The sequence below is a fragment of the Rattus norvegicus genome, chromosome 16 (genome assembly GCF_036323735.1).
Source record: "Rattus norvegicus strain BN/NHsdMcwi chromosome 16, GRCr8, whole genome shotgun sequence".
Taxonomy (NCBI): Eukaryota; Metazoa; Chordata; class Mammalia; order Rodentia; family Muridae; genus Rattus; species Rattus norvegicus.
The window spans coordinates 42021707-42044184 of NC_086034.1; positions in this window are offsets into that span (position 1 = coordinate 42021707).

Sequence of the window (22478 nt, forward strand, 5' to 3'; positions counted from 1 at the left end):
TAGTTCCCAATAGGCCGCAGTAGTAATAAGTGGACTGTTCGGGATATAGATAAATTTTCACGAATGGAATCAAAATTTCTAGGCGAATTCAGTATGTTCCCATTGGGACATGCTTGTATGAGTGTGCTTTTCTATATGTAACAACATTTTAAGGAACGGACGCTAAGTATCATGGTGAATTCAGTAGATTCCCAATAGGATTCGAATGTAATAAGCTTGTTATTCAAGATAGAGCAACGTTTTAAGGAACGGAAACACAGTTTCTCTGTGAATTCAGTTAGTTCCCAGTAGCAGGCTCTTGTAATATGCGTACTTCTAAAGATTTATCAAAATTTGTTGTGCCGAATCTGAGTAACATGGTGAATTCGGTTAGTTCCCAATAGGCCGCAGTAGTAATAAGTGGACTGTTCGGGATATAGAAAAATTTTCACGAATGGAATCAAAATTTCTAGGCGAATTCAGTGAATTCCCAATGGGACATGCTTGTATGAGTGTGCTTTTCAATATGTAACAACATTTTAAGAACGGACTCTAAGAATCATGGTGAATTCAGTAGGTTCCCAATAGGATTCGCATGTAATAAGCTTGTTATTCAAGATAGAGCAACGTTTTAAGGAACGGAAACACTGTTTCTCTGTGAATTCAGTTAGTTCCCAGTAGCAGGCTCTTGTAATAATCGTACTTCTAAAGATTTATCAAAATTTGGTGTGCCGAATCTGAGTAACATGGTGAATTCGGTTAGTTCCCACTAGGCCGCAGTAGTAATAAGTGGACTGTTCGGGATATAGAAAAATTTTCACGAATGGACTCAAAATTTCTAGGCGAATTCAGTGAGTTCCCAATGGGACATGCTTGTATGAGTGTGCTTTTCAATATGTAACAACATTTTACGGAATGGACTCTAAGTATCATGGTGAATTCAGTAGGTTCCCAATAGGATTCGCATGTAATAAGCTTGTTATTCAAGATAGAGCAACGTTTTAACGAACTGAAACAGTGTTTCTCTGTGAATTCAGTTAGTTCCTAGTAACAGGCTCTTGTAATATGCGTACTTCTTAAGATTTATCAAAATTTGGTGTGCCGAATCTGAGTAACATGGTGAATTCGGTTAGTTCCCACTAGGCCGCAGTAGTAATAAGTGGACTGTTCGGGATATAGAAAAATTTTCACGAATGGAATCAAAATTTCTAGGCGAATTCAGTGAGTTCCCAATGGGACATGCTTGTATGAGTGTGCTTTTCAATATGTAACCACATTTTAAGGAACAGACTCTAAGTATCATGGTGAATTCAGTAGGTTCCCAATAGGATTCGCATGTAATAAGCTTGTTATTCAAGATATAGCAACGTTTTAAGGAACGGAAACACTGTTTCTCTGTGAATTCAGTTAGTTCCCAGTAGCAGGCTCTTATTAATATGCGTACTTCTAAAGATTTATCAAAATTTGGTGTGCCCAATCTGAGTAACTTGGTGAATTCGGTTAGTTTCCAATAGGCCGCAATAGTAATAAGTGGACTGTTCGGGATATAGAAAAATTTTCACGAATGGAATCAAAATTTCTAGGCGAATCAGTGAGTTCCCAAAGGGACATGCTTGTGTGAGTGTGCTTTTCAATAGGTAACAACATTTTAAGGAACGGACTCTAAGTATCATGGTGAATTCAGTAGGTTCCCAATAGGATTCTCATGTAATAAGCTTGTTATTCAAGATAGAGCAACGTTTTAAGGAACGGAAACACTGTTTCTCTGTGAATTCAGTTAGTTCCCAGTAGCACGCTCTTGTAATATGCGTACTTCTTAAGATTTATCAAAATTTGGTGTGCCGAATCTGAGTAACATGGTGAATTCGGTTAGTTCCCAATAGGCCGCAGTAGTAATAAGTGGACTGTTTGGGATATAGAAAAATTTTCACGAATGGACTCAAAATTTCTCGGCGAATTCAGTGAGTTCCCAATGGGACATGCTTGTATGAGTGTGCTTTTCAATATGTAACAACATTTTAATAACGGACTCTAAGTATCATGGTGAATTCAGTAGGTTCCCAATAGGATTCGCATGTAATAAGCTTGTTATTCAAGATAGAGCAACGTTTTAAGGAACGGAAACACTGTTTCTCTGTGAATTCAGTTAGTTCCAAGTAGCAGGCTCTTGTAATATGCGTACTTCAAAAGATTTATCAAAATTTGGTGTGCCGAATCTGAGTAACATGGTGAATTCGGTTAGTTCCCAATAGGCCGCAGTAGTAATAAGTGGACTGTTCGGGATATAGATAAATTTTCACGAATGGAATCAAAATTTCTAGGCGAATTCAGTATGTTCCCATTGGGACATGCTTGTATGAGTGTGCTTTTCTATATGTAACAACATTTTAAGGAACGGACGCTAAGTATCATGGTGAATTCAGTAGATTCCCAATAGGATTCGAATGTAATAAGCTTGTTATTCAAGATAGAGCAACGTTTTAAAAACGGAAACACTGTTTCTCTGTGAATTCAGTTAGTTCCCAGTAGCAGGCTCTTGTAATATGCGTACTTCTAAAGATTTATCAAATTTTGGTGTGCCGAATCTGAGTAACATGGTGAATTCGGTTAGTTCCCAATAGGCCGCAGTAGTAATAAGTGGACTGTTCGGGATATAGAAAAATTTTCACGAATGGACTCAAAATTTCTAGGCGAATTCAGTGAGCTCCCAATGGGACATGCTTGTATGAGTGTGCTTTTCAATATGTAACAACATTTTAAGAACGGACTCTAATTATCATGGTGAATTCAGTAGGTTCCCAATAGGATTCGCATGTAATAAGCTTGTTATTCAAGATAGAGCAACGTTTTAAGGAACGGAAACACTGTTTCTCTGTGAATTCAGTTAGTTCCCCGTAGCAGGCTCTTGTAATATGCGTACTTCTAAAGATTTATCAAAATTTGGTGTGCCGAATCTGAGTAACATGGTGAATTCGGTTAGATCCCAATAGGCCGCAGTAGTAATAAGAGGACTGTTCAGGATATAGAAAAATTTTCACGAATGGAATCAAAATTTCTAGGCGAATTCAGTGAATTCCCAATGGGACATGCTTGTATGAGTGTGCTTTTCAATATGTAACAACATTTTAAGGAACGGACTCTAAGTATCATGGTGAATTCAGTAGGTTCCCAATAGGATTCGCATGTAATAAGCTTGTTATTCAAGATAGAGCAACGTTTTAAGGAACGGAAACACTGTTTCTCTGTGAATTCAGTTAGTTCCCAGTAGCAGGCTCTTGTAATATGCGTACTTCTAAAGATTTATCAAAATTTGGTGTGCCGAATCTGAGTAACATGGTGAATTCGGTTAGTTCCCAATAGGCCGCAGTAGTAATAAGTGGACTGTTCGGGATATAGAAAAATTTTCACGAATGGAATCAAAATTTCTAGGCGAATTCAGTGAGTTCCCAATGGGACATGCTTGTATGAGTGTGCTTTTCAATATGTAAGAACATTTTAAGGAACGGACTCTAAGTATCATGGTGAATTCTGTAGGTTCCCAATAGGATTCGCATGTAATAAGCTTGTTATTCAAGATAGAGCAACGTTTTAAGGAACGGAAACACTGATTCTCTGTGAATTCAGTTAGTTCCCAGTAGCAGGCTCTTGTAATATGGGTACTTCTAAAGATTTATCAAAATTTGGTGTGCCGAATCTGAGTAACATGGTGATTCGGTTAGTTCCCAATAGGCCGCAGTAGTAATAAGTGGACTGTTCGGGATATAGAAAAATTTTCACGAATGGACTCAAAATTTCTAGGCGAATTCAGTGAGTTCCCAATGGGACATGCTTGTATGAGTGTGCTTTTCAATATGTAACAACATTTTACGGAACGGACTCTAAGTATCATGGTGAATTCAGTAGGTTCCCAATAGGATTCGCATGTAATAAGCTTGTTATTCAAGATAGAGCAACGTTTTAAGGAACGGAAATACTGTTTCTCTGTGAATTCTGTTAGTTCCCAGTAGCAGGCTCTTGTAATATGCGTACTTCTTAAGATTTATCAAAATTTGGTGTGCCGAATCTGAGTAACATGGTGAATTCGGTTAGTTCCCAATAGGCCGCAGTAGTAATAAGTGGACTGTTCGGGATATAGAAAAATTTTCACGAATGGACTCAAAATTTCTAGGCGAATTCAGTGAGTTCCCAATGGGACATGCTTGTATGAGTGTGCTTTTCAATATGTAACAACATTTTAAGAACGGACTCTAAGTATCATGGTGAATTCAGTAGGTTCCCAATAGGATTCGCATGTAATAAGCTTGTTATTCAAGATAGAGCAACGTTTTAAGGAACGGAAACACTGTTTCTCTGTGAATTCAGTTGGTTCCAAGTAGCAGGCTCTTGTAATATGCGTACTTCAAAAGATTTATCAAAATTTGGTGTGCCGAATCTGAGTAACATGGTGAATTCGGTTAGTTCCCAATAGGCCGCAGTAGTAATAAGTGGACTGTTCGGGATATAGATAAATTTTCACGAATGGAATCAAAATTTCTAGGCGAATTCAGTATGTTCCCATTGGGACATGCTTGTATGAGTGTGCTTTTCTATATGTAACAACATTTTAAGGAACGGACGCTAAGTATCATGGTGAATTCAGTAGATTCCCAATAGGATTCGAATGTAATAAGCTTGTTATTCAAGATAGAGCAACGTTTTAAAAACGGAAACACTGTTTCTCTGTGAATTCAGTTAGTTCCCAGTAGCAGGCTCTTGTAATATGCGTACTTCTAAAGATTTATCAAATTTTGGTGTGCCGAATCTGAGTAACATGGTGAATTCGGTTAGTTCCCAATAGGCCGCAGTAGTAATAAGTGGACTGTTCGGGATATAGAAAAATTTTCACGAATGGAATCAAAATTTCTAGGCGAATTCAGTGAATTCCCAATGGGACATGCTTGTATGAGTGTGCTTTTCAATATGTAACAACATTTTAAGGAACGGACTCTAAGAATCATGGTGAATTCAGTAGGTTCCCAATAGGATTCGCATGTAATAAGCTTGTTATTCAAGATAGAGCAACGTTTTAAGGAACGGAAACACTGTTTCTCTGTGAATTCAGTTAGTTCCCAGTAGCAGGCTCTTGTAATAATCGTACTTCTAAAGATTTATCAAAATTTGGTGTGCCGAATCTCAGTAACATGGTGAATTCGGTTAGTTCCCACTAGGCCGCAGTAGTAATAAGTGGACTGTTCGGGATATAGAAAAATTTTCACGAATGGACTCAAAATTTCTAGGCGAATTCAGTGAGTTCCCAATGGGACATGCTTGTATGAGTGTGCTTTTCAATATGTAACAACATTTTACGGAACGGACTCTAAGTATCCTGGTGAATTCATTAGGTTCCCAATAGGATTCGCATGTAATAAGCTTGTTATTCAAGATAGAGCAACGTTTTAACGAACTGAAACAGTGTTTCTCTGTGAATTCAGTGGGTTCCCAGTAGCAGGCTCTTGTAATATGCGTACTTCTTAAGATTTATCAAAATTTGGTGTGCCGAATCTGAGTAACATGGTGAATTCGGTTAGTTCCCAATAGGCCGCAGTAGTAATAAGTGGACTGTTCGGGATATAGAAAAATTTTCACGAATGGAATCAAAATTTCTAGGCGAATTCAGTGAGTTCCCATGGGAAATGCTTGTATGAGTGTGCTTTTCAATATGTAACAACATTTTACGGAACGGACTCTAAGTATCATGGTGAATTCAGTAGGTTCCCAATAGGATTCGCATGTAATAAGCTTGTTATTCAAGATAGAGCAACGTTTTAAGGAACGGAAACACTGTTTCTCTGTGAATTCAGTTAGTTCCCAGTAGCAGGCTCTTGTAATATGCGAACTTCTAAAGATTTATCAAAATTTGGTGTGCCGAATCTGAGTAACATGGTGAATTCGGTTAGTTCCCAATAGGCCGCAGTAGTAATAAGTGGACTGTTCGGGATATAGAAAAATTTTCACGAATGGAATCAAAATTTCTAGGCGAATTCAGTGAATTCCCAATGGGACATGCTTGTATGAGTGTGCTTTTCAATATGTAACAACATTTTAAGGAACGGACTCTAAGTATCATTGTGAATTCAGTAGGTTCCCAATAGGATTCGCATGTAATAAGCTTGTTATTCAAGATAGAGCAACGTTTTAAGGAACGGAAACACTGTTTCTCTGTGAATTCAGTTAGTTCCCAGTAGCAGGCTCTTGTAATATGCGTACTTCTAAAGATTTATCAAAATTTGGTGTGCCGAATCTGAGTAACATGGTGAATTCGGTTAGTTCCCACTAGGCCGCAGTAGTAATAAGTGGACTGTTCGGGATATAGAAAAATTTTCACGAATGGACTCAAAATTTCTAGGCGAATTCAGTGAGTTCCCAATGGGACATGCTTGTATGAGTGTGCTTTTCAATATGTAACAACATTTTAAGGAACGCACTCTAAGTATCATGGTGAATTCAGTAGGTTCCCAATAGGATTCGCATGTAATAAGCTTGTTATTCAAGATAGAGCAACGTTTTAAGGAACGGAAACACTGTTTCTCTGTGAATTCAGTTAGTTCCCAGTAGCAGGCTCTTGTAATATGCGTACTTCTAAAGATTTATCAGAATTTGGTTTGCCGAATCTGAGTAACATGGTGAATTCGGTTAGTTCCCAATAGGCCGCAGTAGTAATAAGTGGACTGTTCGGGATATAGAAAAATTTTCACGAATGGAATCAAAATTTCTAGGCGAATTCAGTGAGTTCCCAAAGGGACATGCTTGTGTGAGTGTGCTTTTCAATATGTAACAACATTTTAAGGAACGGACTCTAAGTATCATGGTGAATTCAGTAGGTTCCCAATAGGATTCGCATGTAATAAGCTTGTTATTCAAGATAGAGCAACGTTTTTAGGAACGGAAACACTGTTTCTCGGTGATTTCAGTTAGTTCCCAGTAGCAGGCTCTTGTAATATGCGTACTTCTTAAGATTTATCAAAATTTGGTGTGCCGAATCTGAGTAACATGGTGAATTCGTTTAGTTCTCAATAGGCCGCAGTAGTAATAAGTGGACTGTTCGGGATATAGAAAAATTTTCACGAATGGAATCAAAATTTCTAGGCAAATTCAGTGAGTTCCCAAAGGGACATGCTTGTGTGAGTGTGCTTTTCAATATGTAACAACATTTTAAGGAACGGACTCTAAGTATCATGGTGAATTCAGTAGGTTCCCAATAGGATTCGCATGTAATAAGCTTGTTATTCAAGATAGAGCAACGTTTTAAGGAACGGAAACACTGTTTCTCTGTGAATTCAGTTAGTTCCCAGTAGCAGGCTCTTGTAATATGCGTACTTCTAAAGATTTATCAAAATTTGATGTGCCGAATCTGAGTAACATTGTGAATTCGGTTAGTTCCCAATAGGCCGCAGTAGTAATAGTGGACTGTTCGGGATATAGATAAATTTTCACGAATGGAATCAAAATTTCTAGGCGAATTCAGTGAGTTCCCAATGGGACATGCTTGTATGAGTGTGCTTTTCAATATGTAACAACATTTTAAGGAACAGACGATAAGTATCATGGTTAATTCAGTAGGTTCCCAATAGGATTCGCATGTAATAAGCTTGTTATTCAAGATAGAGCAACGTTTTAAGGAACGGAAACACTGTTTCTCTGTGAATTCAGTTAGTTCCCAGTAGCAGGCTCTTGTAATATGCGTACTTCTAAAGATTTATCAAAATTTGATGTGCCGAATCTGAGTAACATTGTGATTTCGGTTAGTTCCCAATAGGCCGCAGTAGTAATAAGTGGACTGTTCGGGATATAGATAAATTTTCACGAATGGAATCAAAATTTCTAGGCGAATTCAGTGAGTTCCCAATCGGACTTGACTGTATGAGTGTGATTTTCAATATGTAACAACATTTTATGGAACGGACTCTAAGTATCATGGTGAATTCAGTAATTTCCCAATAGGATTCGTATGTAATAAGCTTGTTATTCAAGATAGAGCAACGTTTTAAGGAACGGAAACACTGTTTCTCTGTGAATTCAGTTAGATCCCAGTAGCAGGCTCTTGTAATATGCCTACTTCTAAAGATTTATCAAAATTTGTTGTGCCGAATCTGAGTAACATGGTGAATTCGGTTAGTTCCCAATAGGCCGCAATAGTAATAAGTGGACTGTTCGGGATATAGAAAAATTTTCACGAATGGAATCAAAATTTCTAGGCGAATTCAGTGAGTTCCCAAAGGGACATGCTTGTGTGAGTGTGCTTTTCAATATGTAACAACATTTTAAGAACGGACTCTAAGTATCATGGTTAATTCAGTAGGTTCCCAATAGGATTCGCATGTAATAAGCTTGTTATTCAAGATAGAGCAACGTTTTAAGGAACGGAAACACTGTTTCTCTGTGAATTCAGTTAGTTCCCAGTAGCACGCTCTTGTAATATGCGTACTTCTAAAGATTTATCAAAATTTGGTGTGCCGAATCTGAGTAACATGGTGAATTCGGTTAGTTTCCAATAGGCCGCAATAGTAATAAGTGGACTGTTCGGATATAGAAAAATTTTCACGAATAGAATCAAAATTTCTAGGCGAATTCAGTGAGTTCCCAAAGGGACATGCTTGTGTGAGTGTGCTTTTCAATATGTAACAACATTTTAAGGAACGGACTCTAAGTATCATGGTGAATTCAGTAGGTTCCCAATAGGATTCGCATGTAATAAGCTTGTTATTCAAGATAGAGCAACGTTTTAAGGAACGGAAACACTGTTTCTCTGTGAATTCAGTTAGTTCCCAGTAGCAGGCTCTTGTAATATACGTACTTCTAAAGATTTATCAAAATTTGATGTGCCGAATCTGAGTAACATGGTGAATTCGGTTAGTTCCCAATAGGACGCAGTAGTAATAAGTGGACTGTTCGGGATATAGATAAATTTTCACGAATGGAATCAAAATTTCTAGGCGAATTCAGTGAGTTCCCAATGGGACATGCTTGTATGAGTGTGCTTTTCAATATGTAACAACATTTTAAGGAACGGACTCTAAGTATCATGGTGAATTCAGTAGGTTCCCCACAGGATTCGCATGTAATAAGCTTGTTATTCAAGATAGAGCAACGTTTTAAGGAATGGAAACACTGTTTCTCTGTGAATTCAGTTAGTTCCCAGTAGCAGGCTCTTGTAATATGCGTACTTCTAAAGATTTATCAAAATTTGGTGTGCCGAATCTGAGTAACATGGTGAATTCGGTTAGTTTCCAATAGGCCGCAGTAGTAATAAGTGGACTGTTCGGGATATAGAAAAATTTTGACGAATGGAATCAAAATTTCTAGGCGAATTCAGTGAGTTCCCAATGGGACATGCTTGTATGAGTGTGCTTTTCAATATGTAACAACATTTTAAGGAACGGACTCTAAGTATCATGGTGAATTCAGTAGGTTCCCAATAGGATTCGCATGTAATAAGCTTGTTATTCAAGATAGAGCAACGTTTTAAGGAAGGGAAACACTGTTTCTCTGTGAATTCAGTTAGTTCCCAGTAGCAGGCTCTTGTAATATGCATACTTCTAAAGATTTATGTAAATTTGGTGTGCCGAATCTGAGTAACATGGTGAATTCGGTTAGTTTCCAACAGGCCGCAATAGTAATAAGTGGACTGTTCGGGATATAGAAAAATTTTCACGAATGGAATCAAAATTTCTAGGCGAATTCAGTGAGTTCCCAAAGGGACATGCTTGTGTGAGTGTGCTTTTCAATATGTAACAACATTTTAAGGAACGGACTCTAAGTATCATGGTGAATTCAGTAGGTTCCCAATAGGATTCGCATGTAATAAGCTTGTTATTCAAGATAGAGAAACGTTTTAAGGAAGGGAAACACTGTTTCTCTGTGAATTCAGTTAGTTCCCAGTAGCAGGCTCTTGTAATATGCATACTTCTAAAGATTTATGAAAATTTGGTGTGCCGAATCTGAGTAACATGGTGAATTCGGTTAGTTTCCAATAGGCCGCAGTAGTAATAAGTGGACTGTTCGGGATATAGAAAAATTTTCACGAATGGACTCAAAATTTCTAGGCGAATACAGTGAGTTCCCAATGGGACATGCTTGTATGAGTGTGCTTTTCAATATGTAACAACATTTTAAGGAAAGGACTCTAAGTATTATGGTGAATTCAGTAGGTTCCCAATAGGATTCGCATGTAATACGCTTGTTATTCAAGATAGAGCAACGTTTTAAGGAACGGAATCACTGTTTCTCTGTGAATTCAGTTAGTTCCCAGTAGCAGGCTCTTGTAATATGCGTACTTCTAAAGATTTATCAAAATTTGGGGTGCCGAATCTGAGTAACATGGTGAATTCGGTTAGTTTCCAATAGGCCGCAATAGTAATAAGTGGACTGTTCGGATATAGAAAAATTTTCACGAATAGAATCAAAATTTCTAGGCGAATTCAGTGAGTTCCCAAAGGGACATGCTTGTGTGAGTGTGCTTTTCAATATGTAACAACATTTTAAGGAACGGACTCTAAGTATCATGGTGAATTCAGTAGGTTCCCAATAGGATTCGCATGTAATAAGCTTGTTATTCAAGATAGAGCAACGTTTTAAGGAACGGAAACACTGTTTCTCTGTGAATTCAGTTAGTTCCCAGTAGCAGGCTCTTGTAATATACGTACTTCTAAAGATTTATCAAAATTTGATGTGCCGAATCTGAGTAACATGGTGAATTCGGTTAGTTCCCAATAGGACGCAGTAGTAATAAGTGGACTGTTCGGGATATAGATAAATTTTCACGAATGGAATCAAAATTTCTAGGCGAATTCAGTGAGTTCCCAATGGGACATGCTTGTATGAGTGTGCTTTTCAATATGTAACAACATTTTAAGGAACGGACTCTAAGTATCATGGTGAATTCAGTAGGTTCCCCACAGGATTCGCATGTAATAAGCTTGTTATTCAAGATAGAGCAACGTTTTAAGGAATGGAAACACTGTTTCTCTGTGAATTCAGTTAGTTCCCAGTAGCAGGCTCTTGTAATATGCGTACTTCTAAAGATTTATCAAAATTTGGTGTGCCGAATCTGAGTAACATGGTGAATTCGGTTAGTTTCCAATAGGCCGCAGTAGTAATAAGTGGACTGTTCGGGATATAGAAAAATTTTGACGAATGGAATCAAAATTTCTAGGCGAATTCAGTGAGTTCCCAATGGGACATGCTTGTATGAGTGTGCTTTTCAATATGTAACAACATTTTAAGGAACGGACTCTAAGTATCATGGTGAATTCAGTAGGTTCCCAATAGGATTCGCATGTAATAAGCTTGTTATTCAAGATAGAGCAACGTTTTAAGGAAGGGAAACACTGTTTCTCTGTGAATTCAGTTAGTTCCCAGTAGCAGGCTCTTGTAATATGCATACTTCTAAAGATTTATGTAAATTTGGTGTGCCGAATCTGAGTAACATGGTGAATTCGGTTAGTTTCCAACAGGCCGCAATAGTAATAAGTGGACTGTTCGGGATATAGAAAAATTTTCACGAATGGAATCAAAATTTCTAGGCGAATTCAGTGAGTTCCCAAAGGGACATGCTTGTGTGAGTGTGCTTTTCAATATGTAACAACATTTTAAGGAACGGACTCTAAGTATCATGGTGAATTCAGTAGGTTCCCAATAGGATTCGCATGTAATAAGCTTGTTATTCAAGATAGAGAAACGTTTTAAGGAAGGGAAACACTGTTTCTCTGTGAATTCAGTTAGTTCCCAGTAGCAGGCTCTTGTAATATGCATACTTCTAAAGATTTATGAAAATTTGGTGTGCCGAATCTGAGTAACATGGTGAATTCGGTTAGTTTCCAATAGGCCGCAGTAGTAATAAGTGGACTGTTCGGGATATAGAAAAATTTTCACGAATGGACTCAAAATTTCTAGGCGAATACAGTGAGTTCCCAATGGGACATGCTTGTATGAGTGTGCTTTTCAATATGTAACAACATTTTAAGGAAAGGACTCTAAGTATTATGGTGAATTCAGTAGGTTCCCAATAGGATTCGCATGTAATACGCTTGTTATTCAAGATAGAGCAACGTTTTAAGGAACGGAATCACTGTTTCTCTGTGAATTCAGTTAGTTCCCAGTAGCAGGCTCTTGTAATATGCGTACTTCTAAAGATTTATCAAAATTTGGGGTGCCGAATCTGAGTAACATGGTGAATTCGGTTAGTTTCCAATAGGCCGCAATAGTAATAAGTGGACTGTTCGGGATATAGAAAAATTTTCACGAATGGAATCAAAATTTCTAGGCGAATTCAGTGAGTTCCCAATGGGACATGCTTGTATGAGTGTGCTTTTCAATATTTAACAACATTTTAAGAACGGACTCTAAGTATCATGGTGAATTCAGTAGGTTCCCAATAGGATTCGCATGTAATAAGCTTGTTATTCAAGATAGAGCAACGTTTTAAGGAACGGAAACACTGTTTCTCTGTGAATTCAGTTAGTTCCCAGTAGCAGGCTCTTGTAATATGCGTACTTCTAAAGATTTATCAAAATTTGGTGTGCCGAATCTGAGTAACATGGTGAATTCGGTTAGTTCCCAATAGGCCGCAGTAGTAATAAGTGGACTGTTCGGGATATAGAAAAATTTTGACGAATGGAATCAAAATTTCTAGGCGAATTCAGTGAGTTCCCAATGGGACATGCTTGTATGAGTGTGCTTTTCAATATGTAACAACATTTTAAGGAACGGACTCTAAGTATCATGGTGAATTCAGTAGGTTCCCAATAGGATTCGCATGTAATAAGCTTGTTATTCAAGATAGAGCAACGTTTTAAGGAAGGGAAACACTGTTTCTCTGTGAATTCAGTTAGTTCCCAGTAGCAGGCTCTTGTAATATGCATACTTCTAAAGATTTATGTAAATTTGGTGTCCCGAATCTGAGTAACATGGTGAATTCGGTTAGTTTCCAACAGGCCGCAATAGTAATAAGTGGACTGTTCGGGATATAGAAAAATTTTCACGAATGGAATCAAAATTTCTAGGCGAATTCAGTGAGTTCCCAAAGGGACATGCTTGTGTGAGTGTGCTTTTCAATATGTAACAACATTTTAAGGAACGGACTCTAAGTATCATGGTGAATTCAGTAGGTTCCCAATAGGATTCGCATGTAATAAGCTTGTTATTCAAGATAGAGAAACGTTTTAAGGAAGGGAAACACTGTTTCTCTGTGAATTCAGTTAGTTCCCAGTAGCAGGCTCTTGTAATATGCATACTTCTAAAGATTTATGAAAATTTGGTGTGCCGAATCTGAGTAACATGGTGAATTCGGTTAGTTTCCAATAGGCCGCAGTAGTAATAAGTGGACTGTTCGGGATATAGAAAAATTTTCACGAATGGACTCAAAATTTCTAGGCGAATACAGTGAGTTCCCAATGGGACATGCTTGTATGAGTGTGCTTTTCAATATGTAACAACATTTTAAGGAAAGGACTCTAAGTATTATGGTGAATTCAGTAGGTTCCCAATAGGATTCGCATGTAATACGCTTGTTATTCAAGATAGAGCAACGTTTTAAGGAACGGAATCACTGTTTCTCTGTGAATTCAGTTAGTTCCCAGTAGCAGGCTCTTGTAATATGCGTACTTCTAAAGATTTATCAAAATTTGGGGTGCCGAATCTGAGTAACATGGTGAATTCGGTTAGTTTCCAATAGGCCGCAATAGTAATAAGTGGACTGTTCGGGATATAGAAAAATTTTCACGAATAGAATCAAAATTTCTAGGCGAATTCAGTGAGTTCCCAAAGGGTCATGCTGGTGTGAGTGTGCTTTTCAATATGTAACAACATTTTAAGGAACGGACTCTAAGTATCATGGTGAATTCAGTAGGTTCCCAATAGGATTCGCATGTAATAAGCTTGTTATTCAAGATAGAGCAACGTTTTAAGGAACGGAAACACTGTTTCTCTGTGAATTCAGTTAGTTCCCAGTAGCAGGCTCTTGTAATATGCGTACTTCTTAATTTATCAAAATTTGGTGTGCCGAATCTGAGTAACATGGTGAATTCGGTTAGTTCCCAATAGGCCGCAGTAGTAATAAGTGGACTGTTCGGGATATAGAAAAATTTTCACGAGTGGAATCAAAATTTCTAGGCGAATTCAGTGAGTTCCCAATGGGACATGCTTGTATGAGTGTGCTTTTCAATATGTAACAACATTTTAAGGAACGGACTCTAAGTATCATGGTGAATTCAGTAGGTTCCCAATAGGATTCGCATGTAATAAGCTTGTTATTCAAGATAGAGCAACGTTTTAATGAACGGAAACACTGGTTCTCTGTGAATTCAGTTAGTTCCCAGTAGCAGGCTCTTGTAATATGCGTACTTCTAAAGATTTATCAAAATTTGGTGTGCCGAATCTGAGTAACATGGTGAATTCGGTTAGTTCCCAATAGGCCGCAGTAGTAATAAGTGGACTGTTCGGGATATAGATAAATTTTCACGAATGGAATCAAAATTTCTAGGCGAATTCAGTGAGTTCCCAATGGGACATGCTTGTATGAGTGTGCTTTTCAATATGTAACAACATTTTAAGGAACGGACTCTAAGTATCATGGTGAATTCAGTAGGTTCCCCACAGGATTCGCATGTAATAAGCTTGTTATTCAAGATAGAGCAACGTTTTAAGGAATGGAAACACTGTTTCTCTGTGAATTCAGTTAGTTCCCAGTAGCAGGCTCTTGTAATATGCGTACTTCTAAAGATTTATCAAAATTTGGTGTGCCGAATCTGAGTAACATGGTGAATTCGGTTAGTTTCCAATAGGCCGCAGTAGTAATAAGTGGACTGTTCGGGATATAGAAAAATTTTGACGAATGGAATCAAAATTTCTAGGCGAATTCAGTGAGTTCCCAATGGGACATGCTTGTATGAGTGTGCTTTTCAATATGTAACAACATTTTAAGGAACGGACTCTAAGTATCATGGTGAATTCAGTAGGTTCCCAATAGGATTCGCATGTAATAAGCTTGTTATTCAAGATAGAGCAACGTTTTAAGGAAGGGAAACACTGTTTCTCTGTGAATTCAGTTAGTTCCCAGTAGCAGGCTCTTGTAATATGCATACTTCTAAAGATTTATGTAAATTTGGTGTGCCGAATCTGAGTAACATGGTGAATTCGGTTAGTTTCCAACAGGCCGCAATAGTAATAAGTGGACTGTTCGGGATATAGAAAAATTTTCACGAATGGAATCAAAATTTCTAGGCGAATTCAGTGAGTTCCCAAAGGGACATGCTTGTGTGAGTGTGCTTTTCAATATGTAACAACATTTTAAGGAACGGACTCTAAGTATCATGGTGAATTCAGTAGGTTCCCAATAGGATTCGCATGTAATAAGCTTGTTATTCAAGATAGAGAAACGTTTTAAGGAAGGGAAACACTGTTTCTCTGTGAATTCAGTTAGTTCCCAGTAGCAGGCTCTTGTAATATGCATACTTCTAAAGATTTATGAAAATTTGGTGTGCCGAATCTGAGTAACATGGTGAATTCGGTTAGTTTCCAATAGGCCGCAGTAGTAATAAGTGGACTGTTCGGGATATAGAAAAATTTTCACGAATGGACTCAAAATTTCTAGGCGAATACAGTGAGTTCCCAATGGGACATGCTTGTATGAGTGTGCTTTTCAATATGTAACAACATTTTAAGGAAAGGACTCTAAGTATTATGGTGAATTCAGTAGGTTCCCAATAGGATTCGCATGTAATACGCTTGTTATTCAAGATAGAGCAACGTTTTAAGGAACGGAATCACTGTTTCTCTGTGAATTCAGTTAGTTCCCAGTAGCAGGCTCTTGTAATATGCGTACTTCTAAAGATTTATCAAAATTTGGGGTGCCGAATCTGAGTAACATGGTGAATTCGGTTAGTTTCCAATAGGCCGCAATAGTAATAAGTGGACTGTTCGGGATATAGAAAAATTTTCACGAATAGAATCAAAATTTCTAGGCGAATTCAGTGAGTTCCCAAAGGGTCATGCTGGTGTGAGTGTGCTTTTCAATATGTAACAACATTTTAAGGAACGGACTCTAAGTATCATGGTGAATTCAGTAGGTTCCCAATAGGATTCGCATGTAATAAGCTTGTTATTCAAGATAGAGCAACGTTTTAAGGAACGGAAACACTGTTTCTCTGTGAATTCAGTTAGTTCCCAGTAGCAGGCTCTTGTAATATGCGTACTTCTTAATTTATCAAAATTTGGTGTGCCGAATCTGAGTAACATGGTGAATTCGGTTAGTTCCCAATAGGCCGCAGTAGTAATAAGTGGACTGTTCGGGATATAGAAAAATTTTCACGAGTGGAATCAAAATTTCTAGGCGAATTCAGTGAGTTCCCAATGGGACATGCTTGTATGAGTGTGCTTTTCAATATGTAACAACATTTTAAGGAACGGACTCTAAGTATCATGGTGAATTCAGTAGGTTCCCAATAGGATTCGCATGTAATAAGCTTGTTATTCAAGATAGAGCAACGTTTTAATGAACGGAAACACTGGTTCTCTGTGAATTCAGTTAGTTCCCAGTAGCAGGCTCTTGTAATATGCGTACTTCTAAAGATTTATCAAAATTTGGTGTGCCGAATCTGAGTAACATGGTGAATTCGGTTAGTTCCCAATAGGCCGCAGTAGTAATAAGTGGACTGTTCGGGATATAGAAAAATTTTCACGAGTGGAATCAAATTTCTAGGCGAATTCAGTGAGTTCCCAATGGGACATGCTTGTATGAGTGTGCTTTTCAATATGTAACAACATTTTAAGGAACGGACTCTAAGTATCATGGTGAATTCAGTAGGTTCCCAATAGGATTCGCATGTAACAAGCTTGTTATTCAAGATAGAGCAACGTTTTAAGGAACGGAAACACTGTTTCTCTGTGAATTCAGTTAGTTCCCAGTAGCAGGCTCTTGTAATATACGTACTTCTAAAGATTTATCAAAATTTGATGTGCCGAATCTGAGTAACATGGTGAATTCGGTTAGTTCCCAATAGGACGCAGTAGTAATAAGTGGACTGTTCGGGATATAGATAAATTTTCACGAATGGAATCAAAATTTCTAGGCGAATTCAGTGAGTTCCCAATGGGACATGCTTGTATGAGTGTGCTTTTCAATATGTAACAACATTTTAAGGAACGGACTCTAAGTATCATGGTGAATTCAGTAGGTTCCCCACAGGATTCGCATGTAATAAGCTTGTTATTCAAGATAGAGCAACGTTTTAAGGAATGGAAACACTGTTTCTCTGTGAATTCAGTTAGTTCCCAGTAGCAGGCTCTTGTAATATGCGTACTTCTAAAGATTTATCAAAATTTGGTGTGCCGAATCTGAGTAACATGGTGAATTCGGTTAGTTTCCAATAGGCCGCAGTAGTAATAAGTGGACTGTTCGGGATATAGAAAAATTTTGACGAATGGAATCAAAATTTCTAGGCGAATTCAGTGAGTTCCCAATGGGACATGCTTGTATGAGTGTGCTTTTCAATATGTAACAACATTTTAAGGAACGGACTCTAAGTATCATGGTGAATTCAGTAGGTTCCCAATAGGATTCGCATGTAATAAGCTTGTTATTCAAGATAGAGCAACGTTTTAAGGAAGGGAAACACTGTTTCTCTGTGAATTCAGTTAGTTCCCAGTAGCAGGCTCTTGTAATATGCATACTTCTAAAGATTTATGTAAATTTGGTGTGCCGAATCTGAGTAACATGGTGAATTCGGTTAGTTTCCAACAGGCCGCAATAGTAATAAGTGGACTGTTCGGGATATAGAAAAATTTTCACGAATGGAATCAAAATTTCTAGGCGAATTCAGTGAGTTCCCAAAGGGACATGCTTGTGTGAGTGTGCTTTTCAATATGTAACAACATTTTAAGGAACGGACTCTAAGTATCATGGTGAATTCAGTAGGTTCCCAATAGGATTCGCATGTAATAAGCTTGTTATTCAAGATAGAGAAACGTTTTAAGGAAGGGAAACACTGTTTCTCTGTGAATTCAGTTAGTTCCCAGTAGCAGGCTCTTGTAATATGCATACTTCTAAAGATTTATGAAAATTTGGTGTGCCGAATCTGAGTAACATGGTGAATTCGGTTAGTTTCCAATAGGCCGCAGTAGTAATAAGTGGACTGTTCGGGATATAGAAAAATTTTCACGAATGGACTCAAAATTTCTAGGCGAATACAGTGAGTTCCCAATGGGACATGCTTGTATGAGTGTGCTTTTCAATATGTAACAACATTTTAAGGAAAGGACTCTAAGTATTATGGTGAATTCAGTAGGTTCCCAATAGGATTCGCATGTAATACGCTTGTTATTCAAGATAGAGCAACGTTTTAAGGAACGGAATCACTGTTTCTCTGTGAATTCAGTTAGTTCCCAGTAGCAGGCTCTTGTAATATGCGTACTTCTAAAGATTTATCAAAATTTGGGGTGCCGAATCTGAGTAACATGGTGAATTCGGTTAGTTTCCAATAGGCCGCAATAGTAATAAGTGGACTGTTCGGGATATAGAAAAATTTTCACGAATAGAATCAAAATTTCTAGGCGAATTCAGTGAGTTCCCAAAGGGTCATGCTGGTGTGAGTGTGCTTTTCAATATGTAACAACATTTTAAGGAACGGACTCTAAGTATCATGGTGAATTCAGTAGGTTCCCAATAGGATTCGCATGTAATAAGCTTGTTATTCAAGATAGAGCAACGTTTTAAGGAACGGAAACACTGTTTCTCTGTGAATTCAGTTAGTTCCCAGTAGCAGGCTCTTGTAATATGCGTACTTCTTAATTTATCAAAATTTGGTGTGCCGAATCTGAGTAACATGGTGAATTCGGTTAGTTCCCAATAGGCCGCAGTAGTAATAAGTGGACTGTTCGGGATATAGAAAAATTTTCACGAGTGGAATCAAAATTTCTAGGCGAATTCAGTGAGTTCCCAATGGGACATGCTTGTATGAGTGTGCTTTTCAATATGTAACAACATTTTAAGGAACGGACTCTAAGTATCATGGTGAATTCAGTAGGTTCCCAATAGGATTCGCATGTAATAAGCTTGTTATTCAAGATAGAGCAACGTTTTAATGAACGGAAACACTGGTTCTCTGTGAATTCAGTTAGTTCCCAGTAGCAGGCTCTTGTAATATGCGTACTTCTAAAGATTTATCAAAATTTGGTGTGCCGAATCTGAGTAACATGGTGAATTCGGTTAGTTCCCAATAGGCCGCAGTAGTAATAAGTGGACTGTTCGGGATATAGAAAAATTTTCACGAGTGGAATCAAATTTCTAGGCGAATTCAGTGAGTTCCCAATGGGACATGCTTGTATGAGTGTGCTTTTAAATATGTAACAACATTTTAAGGAACGGACTCTAAGTATCATGGTGAATTCAGTAGGTTCCCAATAGGATTCGCATGTAACAAGCTTGTTATTCAAGATAGAGCAACGTTTTAAGGAACGGAAACACTGTTTCTCTGTGAATTCAGTTAGTTCCCCGTAGCAGGCTCTTGTAATATGCGTACTTCTAAAGATTTATCAAAATTTGGTGTGCCGAATCTGAGTAACATGGTGAATTCGGTTAGTTTCCAATAGGCCGCAATGGTAATAAGTGGACTGTTCGGGATATAGAAAAATTTTCACGAATGGAATCAAAATTTCTAGGCGAATTCAGTGAGTTCCCAAAGGGACATGCTTGTGTGAGTGTGCTTTTCAATATGTAACAACATTTTAAGGAACGGACTCTAAGTATCATGGTGAATTCAGTAGGTTCCCAATAGGATTCGCATGTAATAAGCTTGTTATTCAAGATAGAGCAACGTTTTAAGGAACGGAAACACTGTTTCTCTGTGAATTCAGTTAGTTCCCAGTAGCAGGCTCTTGTAATATGCGTACTTCTAAAGATTCATCAAAATTTGGTGTGCCGAATCTGAGTAACATGGTGAATTCGGTTAGTTTCCAATAGGCCGCAATAGTAATAAGTGGACTGTTCGGGATATAGAAATATTTTCACGAATGGAATCAAAATTTCTAGGCGAATTCAGTGAGTTCCCAAAGGGTCATGCTTGTGTGAGTGTGCTTTTCAATATGTAACAACATTTTAAGGAACGGACTCTAAGTATCATGGTGAATTCAGTAGGTTCCCAATAGGATTCGCATGTAATAAGCTTGTTATTCAAAATAGAGCAACGTTTTAAGGAACGGAAACACTGTTTCTCTGTGAATTCAGTTAGTTCCCAGTAGCAGGCTCTTGTAATATGCGTACTTGTTAAGATTTATCAAAATTTGGTGTGCCGAATCTGAGTAACATGGTGAATTCGGTTAGTTCCCAATAGGCCGCATTAGTAATAAGTGGACTGTTCGGGATATAGAAAAATTTTCACGAATGGAATCAAAATTTCTAGGCGAATTCAGTGAGTTCCCAATGGGACATGCTTGTATGAGTGTGCTTTTCAATATGTAACAACATTTTAAGGAACGGACTCTAAGTATCATGGTGAATTCAGTAGGTTCCCAATAGGATTCGCATGTAATAAGCTTGTTATTCAAGATAGAGCAACGTTTTAAGGAACGGAAACACTGTTTCTCTGTGAATTCATTAGTTCCCAGTAGCAGGCTCTTGTAATATGCGTACTTCTAAAGATTTATCAAAATTTGGTGTGCCGAATCTGAGTAACATGGTGAATTCGGTTAGTTTCCAATAGGCCGCAATAGTAATAAGTGGACTGTTCGGGATATAGAAAAATTTTCACGAATGGAATCAAAATTTCTAGGCGAATTCAGTGAGTTCCCAAAGGGACATGCTTGTGTGAGTGTGCTTTTCAATATGTAACAACATTTTAAGGAACGGATTCTAAGTATCATGGTTAATTCAGTAGGTTCCCAATAGGATTCGCATGTAATAAGCTTGTTATTCAAGATAGAGCAACGTTTTAAGGAACGGAAACACTGTTTCTCTGTGAATTCAGTTAGTTCCCAGTAGCAGGCTTTTGTAATATGCGTACTTCTAAAGATTTATCAAAATTTGGTGTGCCGAATCTGAGTAACATGGTGAATTCAGTTAGTTCCCAATAGGCCGCAGTAGTAATAAGTGGACAGTTCGGGATATAGAAAAATTTTCACGAATGGAATCAAAATTTCTAGGCGAATTCAGTGAGTTCCCAAAGGGACATGCTTGTATGAGTGTGCTTTTCAATATGTAACAACATTTTACGGAACGGACTCTAAGTATCATGGTGAATTCAGTAGGTTCCCAATAGGATTCGCATGTAATAAGCTTGTTATTCAAGATAGAGCAACGTTTTAAGGAACGGAAACACTGTTTCTCTGTGAATTCAGTTAGTTCCCAGTAGCAGGCTCTTGTAATAAGCGTACTTCTAAAGATTTATCAAAATTTGATGTGCCGAATCTGAGTAACATGGTGAATTCGGTTAGTTTCCAATAGGCCGCAGTAGTAATAAGTGGACTGTTCGGGATATAGAAAAATTTTCACGAATGGACTCAAAATTTCTAGGCGAATACAGTGAGTTCCCAATGGGACATGCTTGTATGAGTGTACTTTTCAATATGTAACAACATTTTAAGGAACGGACTCTAAGTATCATGGTGAATTCAGTAGGTTCCCAATAGGATTCGCATGTAATAAGCTTGTTATTCAAGATAGAGCAACGTTTTAAGGAACGGAAACACTGTTTCTCTGTGAATTCAGTTAGTTCCCAGTAGCAGGCTCTTGTAATATGCGTACTTCTAAAGATTTATCAAAATTTGGTGTGCCGAATCTGAGTAACATTGTGAATTCGGTTAGTTTCCAATAGGCCGCAATAGTAATAAGTGGACTGTTCGGGATATAGAAAAATTTTCACGAATGGAATCAAAATTTCTAGGCGAATTCAGTGAGTTCCCAAAGGGACATGCTTGTGTGAGTGTGCTTTTCAATATGTAACAACATTTTAAGGAACGGACTCTAAGTATCATGGTGAATTCAGTAGGTTCCCAATAGGATTCGCATGTAATAAGCTTGTTATTCAAGATAGAGCAACGTTTTAAGGAACGGAAACACTGTTTCTCTGTGAATTCAGTTAGTTCCCAGTAGCAGGCTCTTGTAATATGCGTACTTCTAAAGATTTATCAAAATTTGGTGTGCCGAATCTGAGTAACATGGTGAATTCGGTTAGTTTCCAATAGGCCGCAATAGTAATAAGTGGACTGTTCGGGATATAGAAAAATTTTCACGAATGGAATCAAAATTTCTAGGCGAATTCAGTGAGTTCCCAAAGGGTCATGCTTGTGTGAGTGTGCTTTTCAATATGTAACAACATTTTAAGGAACGGACTCTAAGTATCATGGTGAATTCAGTAGGTTCCCAATAGGATTCGCATGTAATAAGCTTGTTATTCAAGATAGAGCATCGTTTTAAGGAACGGAAACACTGTTTCTCTGTGAATTCAGTTAGTTCCCAGTAGCAGGCTTTT